At 43.1% G+C, this 11,824-nt stretch overlaps 1 pseudogene; it reads right to left on the bottom strand.

Annotated features, from left to right (window-relative positions):
- Positions 1–2,494: 2,494 nt before the first annotated feature.
- LOC141113211 (armadillo repeat-containing protein 7-like) lies at positions 2,495–10,110 on the bottom strand (annotated as a pseudogene).
- Between the last annotated feature and the right edge of the window lie 1,714 nt (positions 10,111–11,824).

The raw sequence follows: 11,824 nt of genomic DNA on the forward strand, positions 1-11,824 counted from the left end.
TGCAGTGGATGGATTGAAAGCAGCGCAGCCATTGGCTCGCGCTGCTGTCAATCACATCCGATGACGCGGCGCGCCGGGGGGCGGGGCCGAGTGATACAGCGAGCGGCTATAGCCGCCGGCTGTATCACGGGAGCGCGCCCGCAAGCACTCACCACCATGCGAGGGAGCTCGCATTAAGGTGGTAAATGCTTGCGGGGAGGAGCTGAAACAGCCGCCGAGGGACCCCAGAAGACCAGGTTCGGGGCCACTCTGTGCAGAACGAGCTGCACAGTGAAGGTAAGTATAACATGTTTGTTATTTTAAATAAAAAAAAAAAATTACCTTTACAACCCCTTTAATCGTCGTTTTTGCGGCGAAATTGGTCCCATAGGAATGAATGGGGAAATGTTCAAAACTAGATTGGGAGGTGACAAAAGCAGAAAAATCAGGACATGATTTCTAAACTGCCACCACTCCTCATTTTCAAGCCCACCTACACAAATCTTATATCAAAACGTTCAGCTATCCCTGCTGCCACTAAACATGTCCACGGCTAAGCCATAGTCCTGATAGTTTTCACAATATGACCATTTGTTTGTAACTCACGCCGTTCATTGACATTCATTGAAACTCTACTCTAGCCCCCTCCAAATTTGCAGGGCAATATCTAAACTGCGACTGTGCCTTCATTTTTAATATTTCAGAGACATACTATGCATCAAAATCTAGGTCTGGGTCTTGTGATTCTCACAATATAAAGATCTTCGCTGTAGGATTTATAGTTTTTAAAATACAACCGTTTGAAGTACTGCACAGTTATTACAACTATCATGATCCTGTGTATGTATTGAGCAGTGGTTGTGAAGCATAAACAGGGCATGAGCGTTGCCAGGAAACAGTGAATGTAAATACTGATTATCATCAAACAGATAGCACACCTTTACCTCCATTCTATGTCAAGATGCTGAGACCCCCCAAATGCATGTGGTCATACCTTCATCTGCTAGGCTTGATAAGGCTTGTAGACTACTGGTGGAGGTAAGAACACTTCACACAATTTCCCCAGAAATTGTAGCTTTTCTAGTTTCCTTTGCTGCTGTTTAGCATACAGCAGCAGAGGAAGAACGTGATTGGCTGGGAGCGATCGCGAGGGGGGGGGGCCACAAATGGATGGTCTCCCCCTCGCCTCTCATCACTCCCAGACCAAAGCCGACCGCCTCAGGCACCGGGGGGGTCCGATTGGACCCCCCGCCCGCGGGAGGCAGATCACGTACAGGTACGTGATACTGCCTGCCCGTGCCATTCTGCCGACGTACACTGGCGTGAGGCGGTCGGCAAGTGGTTAATGCATCCTACGCATCCTATTCACCTTAATACCCATTTTCTGGATATTTTTGTTGTTAATCTGTCTCTCACTGTTAAAATAAACCTACCATTAAAATTATAGACTGATCATTTCTTTGTCAGTGGGCAAATGTACAAAATCAGCGGGGGATCAAATAAATTTTTTCCCTTCACTGTACATCATTTACAAAGTCTGCAAGACTACAAAAGGGGTGTGTTAAAAACTCTAGCTGCTACGGGAAGTGTCTGTGGAAGGGACAGAGTCTATCAGCAGGTTATACAGTGTATACGCAGGACACAAAGGCAAAACTAAACCCAGAATATCAGGGGATCCGTAGTATGGTACAGAGCTATGATCCATGCTGGGATTGATCATTCCATCTAGTTCTAATGAAAAGAAAGTTGGAGTTCAGCTTTAAATTGTCACACATACGAACGTAAATGCATACGTTAGGGGCACCTACGCATGAAAATGTTGATTGCAATACATACACGTTTCATATTGCTGTGAGTGGGAGCTAAACTTCTCTGTAGGGCTAAACTGATGACCTATAGGGGGCTTTTAAAATGTCAGCCAATGAAAATATAGGGTACTAAAGTTTGTCACCATTTCACGGCCACACAAGGTTTAGCATGTTGGGTATCTATTTACTTGGTGCAACCTCATCTTTTATATGTTACCAAACATTGGGGAATTTATTGAATTTGTGAGCCTTAGAATGAACTTTTGTGGTAATATCGTGTGAAATGAAAAATTGGAATTACCACTATTTTGATCTCTAGGGTGTGTGCTTTCAGAAAACATATAATGTTGGTTGAACTGGATGAACTTGTGTTTTTTTTCAACCAGATTAACTGTTTTGGGGGTTTATGCAATCTTCAGGCCGCGCGCGCAAAAACAGCTCTGGCAGTAAAAGAAAAAAAGTAAAAGGGTTAAAAGAATGATTGCCTGGCTTTGCTCACTATTCTAAAATAGGGTACACCCCTTTTTTTCTACTTATGATGGAAACCAAATAATAGGATTTGCATGGAGTTTGTAGTTACCAATGCAATAGTTCTGTGTTTGAAACAGGAACAGTTCCCATGATCCTCCTGTATTGTGAGCGAGTCCAATGTAGCCTAAATTATAAAGCCGTAAAAAGCTGAAGTCTTTTGTGAAACAAAATGTGTCACCTAAGAAATTCAGATAATTTATTATTTACAATATGCTTTCTTTGTACACTCAAATATATAAAAAGTTTTGCACTACTTGCACATTATATGAAATCTCAGTCCCAGGGTCAGTCTTTGGGAAGGGGTATTCCCAGCACAGTGTGTTGGCTCAGAGACCTTGCTTCTTCCACTTGCTGTTCAGTGCAGTAATCCTCCAGAAAGATTTTAGCCAAATTGCTAAATCTACGATTGTCTGACAAAGAGAAGCGGACCATGCACTCTACAACAGGAGGAGTAATGATTTCAGCTCTAGAAGCAGTTGTACACAGGTACATGAGTGTTGTTATGGCAGAAAGAACTCTTCACGGCAGCTGGACAAACAGTTAATAATAAGGCTTAGACCTCCCGAGGACAATATGTGATTCTTCATGGATTTGTCCAGACACAGGTTACAGATGCCACCTTAAAAGGAAAGCAAAAAATATCAATTGGTTATAAAAAAAAGTTGTAGCTGGGCTGATAGGAAATGCTGTGATGGCACTTTAACCACTTAAGGACCGGAAGAATTTCCCCCTTAATGACCAGGCCAATTTTTTGCAATACGGCACTGCGTCGCTTTAACTGACAATTGCTCGTGGGACGCTGTACCCAAACAAAACTGACGTCCTTTTTTTCCCACAAATAGAGCTTTCTTTTGGTGGTATTTGATCACCTCTATGTTTTGTTTTTTTCACTATAAACAAATAAAGAGTGACAATTTGGAAAAAAAAAACAATATTTTATATACTTTTTACTGTAATAAATATCCCCAAAAAAAATAAAGAAAAAATATATTTCTTCATCAGTTTAGGCTAATATATATTCTACATATTTGTGGTAAAAATCGCAATAAGCGTAAATTGATTGGTTTGCGCAAAAGTTATAGCGTCTATAAAATAATGAACAGATTTATGGCATTTTATTATTTATTTTTTAAAAGTAACACTTTGACACATTTTTGGGGCCATTGACATTTATACAGCGATCAGTGCTATAAAAATGCACTGATTACTGTGTAAATGTCACTGGTAGGGAAGAGGTTAACACTAGGGGGCGATCAAGGGGTTAAATGTGTTCCCTCCTGTGTGTTTCTAATTGTATGGGGATGGGACTGACTAGAGGAGGAGACAGATAGCTGTTCCTAACTAGTTCTGGCTCGCTTGGCCAGCGGACATCACGGCCGCGCGGATCGGGTCCCCCGCCGTGCAGCGGGCTCGCGTGCTTGCTAGAGCTATTTAGAGGCCCGACATACAAATACAGCGATTTGCTTGAACGTGACGACCTGCCGCATTATAATGACAGCGGCTGGTCGGCAAGTGGTTAAAAACAGTGCAGAAGCATTGGGGTTGATTTACTAAAACTGTAGAGTACAAAATCTGGTGTAGCTGTGCATGGTAGCCAAACCGCTGCTAACTTCAGCTTGTTCAATTAAGCCTTGACAAAATAACCTGGAAGCTGATTGGTTTCTATGCAGAGCTGCACCTGATTTTACACTCTTTAGTTTTAGTAAATCTCACCCCATTGTGTGGCAGTGCCCTGCTATGGAGTGATTTACGTGTAGCAGAATCACAAGTCCAGGAACTGATCAATTCAATTACAGGGTTTTGCACTGGACAGCCAGCAGTTCTAGCACTGATCACGGCAGGGAGCTGATGAGTCTGGATATAGGTTTAAAACAGTGCTTGGACAAATAGCTGCTCTCACAAAGTTGTTTTAAACTCCAGGAAATGTAAAAGTTCTCCTTTGTAGTGGGGCTCAGCCTACACTTTGAAGGTTAATTCCTCATTTAGGTCTAGGGGGCATAGAAAAGATTTACTTACTTAATCGGTTTACTTTTTAACAATGTTATGTACAAGTTGATATTTACATGTTTATGGTTTGCAATATGCTGTCCATGTGTTTACTATACTCTATGTATCCACTGCTGCATGTTATTGCTGTGTGTTTTAGACAACAAACACATCCATAATACCTTGTTCCACTTGTTGAGTCCCATCATACACACCTCATCTAAAGTCCCAAAACCCCTCTCTATGTACCAAGTTTAGGGATGGAGATGCATGGCATCATGTGTCTCATTTATGTTCCCAAAACCCCCTCTTTTGTCTTAATTACTTAATCCTCTGCGGTGCCAGGCTGGTCCCCTCAGCGCCCTTCTCATCCAAGCTCCAGCAGTGTCAGATTCTAATGTCATCAGGGACCCGTGCAGGGACCACAGCCCTGCATTGGATGTGAGGATGCCAAGGGACAGTCCAACACCAGAACATGGGTGAGCACCGTCTGCCAGGGCAGAGGCAGATCAAATAAATAAAGGTGTTTACTTCCCCTAGACTAAATGAACCATTAAACATTGCAGTGTGGATGCAGCCCCACTGCAAGAGAAGATTTTCAAGTTTCCCACAGCTTTAAAATAGTACCTGGGACCAAAACGTACCTATTCCAAACTCCACCAGATTTTCATTGTCTTCAGTCAACATGTCCAGAAACAAATCTGGAACTTGCAGCTTCTGCAGGTCAGAGAAGTTCTTTGGGTCATAGGAGAAGTTTGCTAGGTTTGCCAGGACCTGTTCTTTGGCTTCTGTAGAACAAAAATAGAAGATATGAACTGCAAAGCAACAGACAAAACAGTAAAAGTAACTAAACCATGGTTGTTGAGATCTTCAAAAAAATATGAAGTGAAACTTTAGTTGGCATATTTAACTAAAACAGAATATAATAATGCAGAGGTCACCCTGAAGTCTCAGAGTGCCTGATCTGTCAGCTCCTGACCTTACATGTCTCACCTTCTGAGGGCGAAATGTAGGGAATAAGTAGGTTAAAAGGCAGAACTTCCATCCAAACTGGGATTGAGCCTGCCCTTCCTGCACTATACATACAGATAAAAAGACAAGCAATGAAAGGGCCAAAATAAGCAGTCTACAACTGAGCAGAATGCAGGAGGAGCATAGCTTCCAGTGCTCATGTGTAGAGAAGAGTTCCTGGAGGGACGCAATGTAATCAATTACCAGACATGACCTAAACATAATTTGAGTCAACAGGAAAGCGTTCTGACAATGGCGGAATGGTGTACTATGCTAAATGCTATCTTTAAATGCTAACGGAGATCCAGTCTTATAGGCTGCCATTCACCTCCATTTTAGCTGCCTTGCCACTTAAAACTTTATTGCTATCTAAGTCACTGCAAGTTTGCACAGCATATTTGCACATTGTGGCACATTTACCTAGCAAAGTAATCCCTTACGCTACAGTGCTCGTGGTGCCTTTCGTGACCAGCATTTCCATCTTCACTCAGTCTTCTTCCAGGTTTGGAGCCCTCAGCCATCTTGATAGGCCAGGATGACACGTGCGCACTTTCAAGTTACTACATCTCGGCATAGGATGGTGCTGAGACTGTACACTCAGCTGTGCATGTGTAGAAATAAAAAAAAAAATGCTGGCAAGTAAGAAGCATTTATGATAGAAGAGACATACTGAGTCTCTTCTGTCATAAAGTGTCAGCCTTTTTTTTTTTTTTTTTTTTTTAAAACAGAGGTTACTTCAGTTTTAGGGCCGGTTCACCTGAAGTGCACAGGGATGTGGTTTGTGTTCCTGGAAATAATCTGAATGTGCTGAAATTGCACTGGATTGCACAAAAAGTAGTGCATGCACTTTTCAAAAACGCAGTGCACCAAATCATATGGTACTGCAATTCATGCAATCTGATGCAGGCAAACGCACTGCATTTCAGATCTGCGTTTGGGGTTTTGATAGGAATATATTGACAACCGCAGCAGAAACGCACATGAAACATGAGTTTCCCGCACAATGTTCTAGTGTGAATGAGCCCTAAAAGATCTGTATTGATGGGCTTGTGTGGAAGCCACTAATATGAGACACTTCTGTGATCATTTGGAATTCTTTGCCAGATTAATGTGACCTGCAGCTGACCTTCAATCTTACAACCCTATAGACTGGGAATGCAAAATCCCAATTAAGTGAATGAAAGCCGGATGGCAGATTCTAATATTGGTAGGCTACCAATTTTTGTTTGCACAATCCTTACTTTAAAGCAGGGGTGTCCAAACATTTTTCAAAGAGGGCCAGATTTGATGAAGTAAACATGCGTGAGGGCTGACCATTTTGCCTGACATTTTTGAACCATTAAAATTCGTTCTAAAGCCTTGTACACACGATCGGATTTTCCGCAGACAAAACCTCAGACTTTTGTCCGAAGGCGTGTGCCTGGATTTTGTTTTGCATACAAGCGGCAAGGAACTTTGGCCAACAAACACGAACGTAGTGACGTACTATGTGGTTTTTCAGCTCTTTAGTGCCACCCTTTGGGCTCCTTCTGCTAATTTCGTGTTAGTAGAAGTTTGAGTGTTGATTTGCGCTTTTCATTTTGCGCTTTTCAGTTCGTTTTGGCCGTTCGCCAACCAGACATGTTGCGGAATCGGAGGAGATAACATGTAATTTATTATTTGCCTTGGAGTTATTGCTTTGACCCAAGTCCAGTCCAGAAACAGGAGGAGGAGAATTTCTTGAACCAAAAATTGGTTGTTTTATTAATCGGGACCAATTATGTCATATGCCTTTGCTGCGGGAGCTCCAGGAGAATAATCCAGATGTTTTCGGAATTATCTCCGGATGACGGACCCCTGCTTTCACCAACTCTTGGCATTGTTGACCCCCTATATTAAGAAGCAGGACACATGCATGAGACCTTTATTTTATTTTTTGGTTGAATAATAATGATTTGATTTGTTATATTTTTGGATGCATAGAATGCACTTTTTGGTTAAGTTCTAATGGCAGATAGCATGTCTAATTTTATTTCTTTTATTAATGCACAATAAAAAAATTGTGTAGAATAATACTTGGCTATGTGTTTTACTTTAAATGACATTTTGGGAGTAGGCATTTACATATAAAAAAATACAATGTAATGTAAAATTGACAAGGGACACCAACATAGTTGTATCTTTGATATAAAACTCTACGGGATAATGGTGCTGTGGTAACTTGCCCAAGAAAAAAAAGCATAATAATATTATCCTTGATATCACTAGAAAAAAAAAAAGAGCCTTTGAAAATGTGTTTGTAATAACTCCATCAGTATCACCAGCAAAGCAGCTTCATTATTATCCCATTAAAGAAGAAGAGAATGTGCGCTGCATTTCGAGATTTCATAATTTGCCACGTCACGAATGTTAAGTCTCCATTACGAACGCTAGTTTACAAGACTAACCAATTCTGGCTCGTCCTTGCTTTCGAGCATGCGTGTTTGTACTTTGGACTTTTGTCCAAAGGACTTGTGTACACACGCTCGGAAAATCCGACAACAGACATTTGTCCATGGAAAATTTTCAAACCTGCCATTCAACATTTGTCTGTGGAAAATCCGCCAACAATAGTCCGATGGAGCATACGTACGGTCTGATTTTCCGCCAACAGCCTGCCATCACACATTTCCTGTCGGAAAATCCGATCATGTGTACGAGGCTTAAGTGTGTTTGTCCGAGCACTAATATACTGCCCAACAAGAATTATCTTGCCTTTGTGGCTGTGTTTGGTGAACAGATGAGCTTAGGCTGGATTAACACCTTGTGTACTGTGCATTTTTCCAGGCGTTACTGCACTTCAAAGAAATGCGTGAACCGCACAGCATTGTGGGCCCATTCATTTTATATAGCACCCAATGGCACCTGTGTACTAGTGCTCCAAAGCACAGATGTGAGATGTGGTGCACTAGAAAAAAATGCTCTATTTCACACAGGAATTTACACACGCTACAAATCCTAGCGACAAGAATCTGTGGATTCCTGCATCTGGGAATGACAGCTGTGTGCAGATAGCTCTGGCCGCTGAGCCCGCACAGTGCAATGACAGACTAGACCAGGGGCGGACTGACAACTCATGGGGCCCCCGGGCAATAGGAGATTATGTGGCCCCCGGGCAATCAGAGATTATGGGGCCACACAGTATACAATCACACAGTATACACAGACAGATGTAAAAAAAAAAAACACAGATTTATACATACTGTCCCTGGTTTTACTGAGGCTGGCAACCCTGATGGGGCCCCCTAGTGGCCCAGGGCCCTCAGGCAGTGCCCGAGTGGCTCAATGGTCAGTCTGCCCCTGGGCTAGACACACACGTATATAGAGCCTAGCAGGTCTGCTGGGGTACTTTTTCAGCCCGTTCAAAAACAGATGGACAGGTATAAAATTATTAGCGTGTAATCAGTGGCAGTGGAGCAGACTGAGGTCATTCTGCACCTGCACTGCATATACATTGTTAATTTTTACATGTAGGCCCTGAAGTCACTAAGCAGCAGTCCATTTGCGCAGTATGTATGTGTACGTTCACATAAATCTTTATATACATACAGCATAAAATGTGGTCAAAAACAAAACAGAACGCAAATGTTTCTAGTTTTGGCTTCCATAGGTAAAGTAGTAGTGAGGTTGTTCCAACACAAGCATATTTTCTGATTAGCACATCATGGACCTGTGGGTGGGCGTAACCTCCTCATTTCTATGTTATTCAGTAGAGGAGGGATGGGCAAGGGCTGTGGGTTCAAACTGACTGGAAGATACCAGGTTAGCTCGCCATAAAATATACCACCAGCTGCCACTGCATCTGAAGCCGCACAATTTCAAAGCAGCATGTCCATGCGACTTTGGGTACAACTTGAAAGACATCTGTGCGGCTTCATGCACAGATGTTTATTGAAGTCCCACCTGAAATCGGCAAAAGTAACGCAGGAACTACTTTTGCAAAGTCGGTGTGGCACCAATTGGAACAGTGCCATTGCTGGCAATAGGCTGCGACTTACAATTTGACCAGTGGCGGTCCGTAATGCAGGACACATTCATAAGTCCCTATAAATGAGTCCGGCCCCCTAATCTAAAAGCGGCGAGCCAGACATATGGATTGCAATGGGGTTTGTTTTTTTTAAGCATGTGATTAGAACCAAAGGCTCTAATAGGCTTCAAAAAAGGGGTGCAGAGCATACCCACATGTGTGACAATAGCGAATGAATATTCGCTATTGTCTTCCTGATTCTGCTCCCGGCCAATCAGGAAGCAGGTCCTGAGACCCGTCACCCGACTGGACGAACGGAGAGGAGATCTGGTTGACGCAGGGAGGAGAGGCAGTGGGGTAAGTGCGGGGCCGACCAACGAGGGGGCAGGAGGCGGGTGTTCCCCCCACCAACTGGGGTTGCCCCCCCCCAAAAAAAAGATATACCACCAGCCACCACTGGATTTGAAACCGTGAACGAGGGCTTATACTATATCAACCTAACACAATTTTTGTGAAGATGTGATAACATAAAAGCAGCCAGCATGGGCCCTGTAACCATTCATACACAGGCTCCCAGTCAGTGTGTGCAGCATTCAGGGGCCCCGGGACCAGACAAGCCCCCCCTCACCTATACTGTCCGTATCCTGGAACTCTGTGACCAGAGCCTGCAGGTACTGGAACCGCTCCGCGCCTGCGCACTGACCGCCATTCATCCTCCTGTCCTCCCCCGACGTTCACACAACCAAGAGATCCCGACGTCCAGGAGGTGACGTCAATGGACTGGCGGAAGAAGCTCTCACGCATGAGCAGAGTACTGGCTGTGAGTCGTGTGACAATATAGTTACAGTTAGGGGTGTCATGGCTAGTGCAGCATGTCAGACTGTCAGCGTGTTTTGTTCTGAATCCTTTATGTGAAATGTCTTTTGCGGTGTCCTGCCAAAACCTCCAACCTATCAAAAAGTCCAAGGTGTACGTACGTACCAGTCTGCGTGCTGACCGTTGGGTGTGATTATCTGTTAGACAATGCCGCCACCTAGTGTCACGTGCGAGAAGTACAGCCAGCGTATCAAAATGTGGAGCTAGCTGGGTGCTTCTGAGGTGTCCCTTCTCTACATTTTACCAAAAAAGTATAGAGGATGAAGAGTGGTCAATAAAAATCATGATTTTATCCACACACTGAATTCTTTTTGTTTGTATTTGAGGTTTTATTAGGACTTCTGGATTTCAAATTGCTGTTTGTGCTTCCATTGTGGAGATTCCCCCAACTTCCTGCTTAGGTGACACTAGGATAGGAATTAAAGTAACAGACATGCAATGCCAATTAAAAAAAAAAAAAACGTTTTCTTTTAAGTAGTATTAAAAAAGGATAACTCCTTACCCACCACCCTTCCTCCTCCAGCAGTTTTTTTTTGCTGTCTGTGTCCCCTTTGAAGACTTCCTCTCACTTCCTGTCTTGGTCATAATGTTGTCACTTGGGCAAAAAGCATAAGGGAATCTCCTCCGTGAGGCAGAGAAAGCAATAAAATCCTGACAGGTATGCTTACCTTCCCCCATATTAATAATACGTTTTGCCTAAAGTTCTGCTTTAATGTAGAAATGGCCATAAAAAAATTGCTAGCATAGGACTGAAATTAAAATGTTCACACCTATGCAAGGGCATTGCATTTAGGACAGTCCTTTCATTTCAAACACGAAAAGTTGGCAACAAGGTAAAAGTGAAAATATTCTTCTTCTTTATTAATAAAAATGTTTTATAAGACAAGCAACACTAACGCTTTCCGGCTACGAAGACCTTAATCATAGATAGTATCTTTCATTTCAAAGGGCTGCCCTATGTGCAAAGATCGCGCAGAAGAGCCATGACCCTTTTTCGCTCCACACCGAAATGCATTTTACTTTGTGTATCGGCAAGGTGTGTTGGGATGTCATTAAGAATTAATGGCATTGCCGCATGCCTGAAAAAGGAAAGTGTGATATTTGTGTGTTGCAGGAATGTGTGACTTTAAACTCTTCCTGGCCAGCCTCAGCGTCCCTTTATCATGGTTTGAACACCCCTGGTGGTTAGGTAGGATCAGTAACCATGTGACCACTATGAATTGCTGACACAGTGGTCCCATGATTGGTCCTGCTGGTTACTGATCATTAGTGGGGATTGACAGCTGTCTTTGACAGTCTGGTCTCTGTGTCGGGAGCATGCAGTGAGTGTGCTCTCAGTGTAGATAAATCAGGCCCTCAGTGACACACTTGGGGCTTTGGTGAAATATCAGGGGTCTAAACCAGTGGTGGCCCATCTGGTGGCCCCCTAATCCATGCGCCCGGCCCCTAATCTACATACAGGGCTCCAGACATATGGATTCCAATGGAGTTTTTTTTTTTTTTTTTTTTTTTTTTTAGAAGCACATGATTAGAGCCTGAGAATTTATTTGGCTTAAAAAAAGTCCCAAGCCCACCCAGTTGTGTGACAATAGTGAATTAATATTCGCTTTTGCTTTCCTGACTCTCCTCCTGGTCAATCAGGAAGCTG

The sequence above is a fragment of the Aquarana catesbeiana genome, linkage group LG12, assembly GCF_042186555.1.
Source record: "Aquarana catesbeiana isolate 2022-GZ linkage group LG12, ASM4218655v1, whole genome shotgun sequence".
NCBI classification, from domain to species: domain Eukaryota; kingdom Metazoa; phylum Chordata; class Amphibia; order Anura; family Ranidae; genus Aquarana; species Aquarana catesbeiana.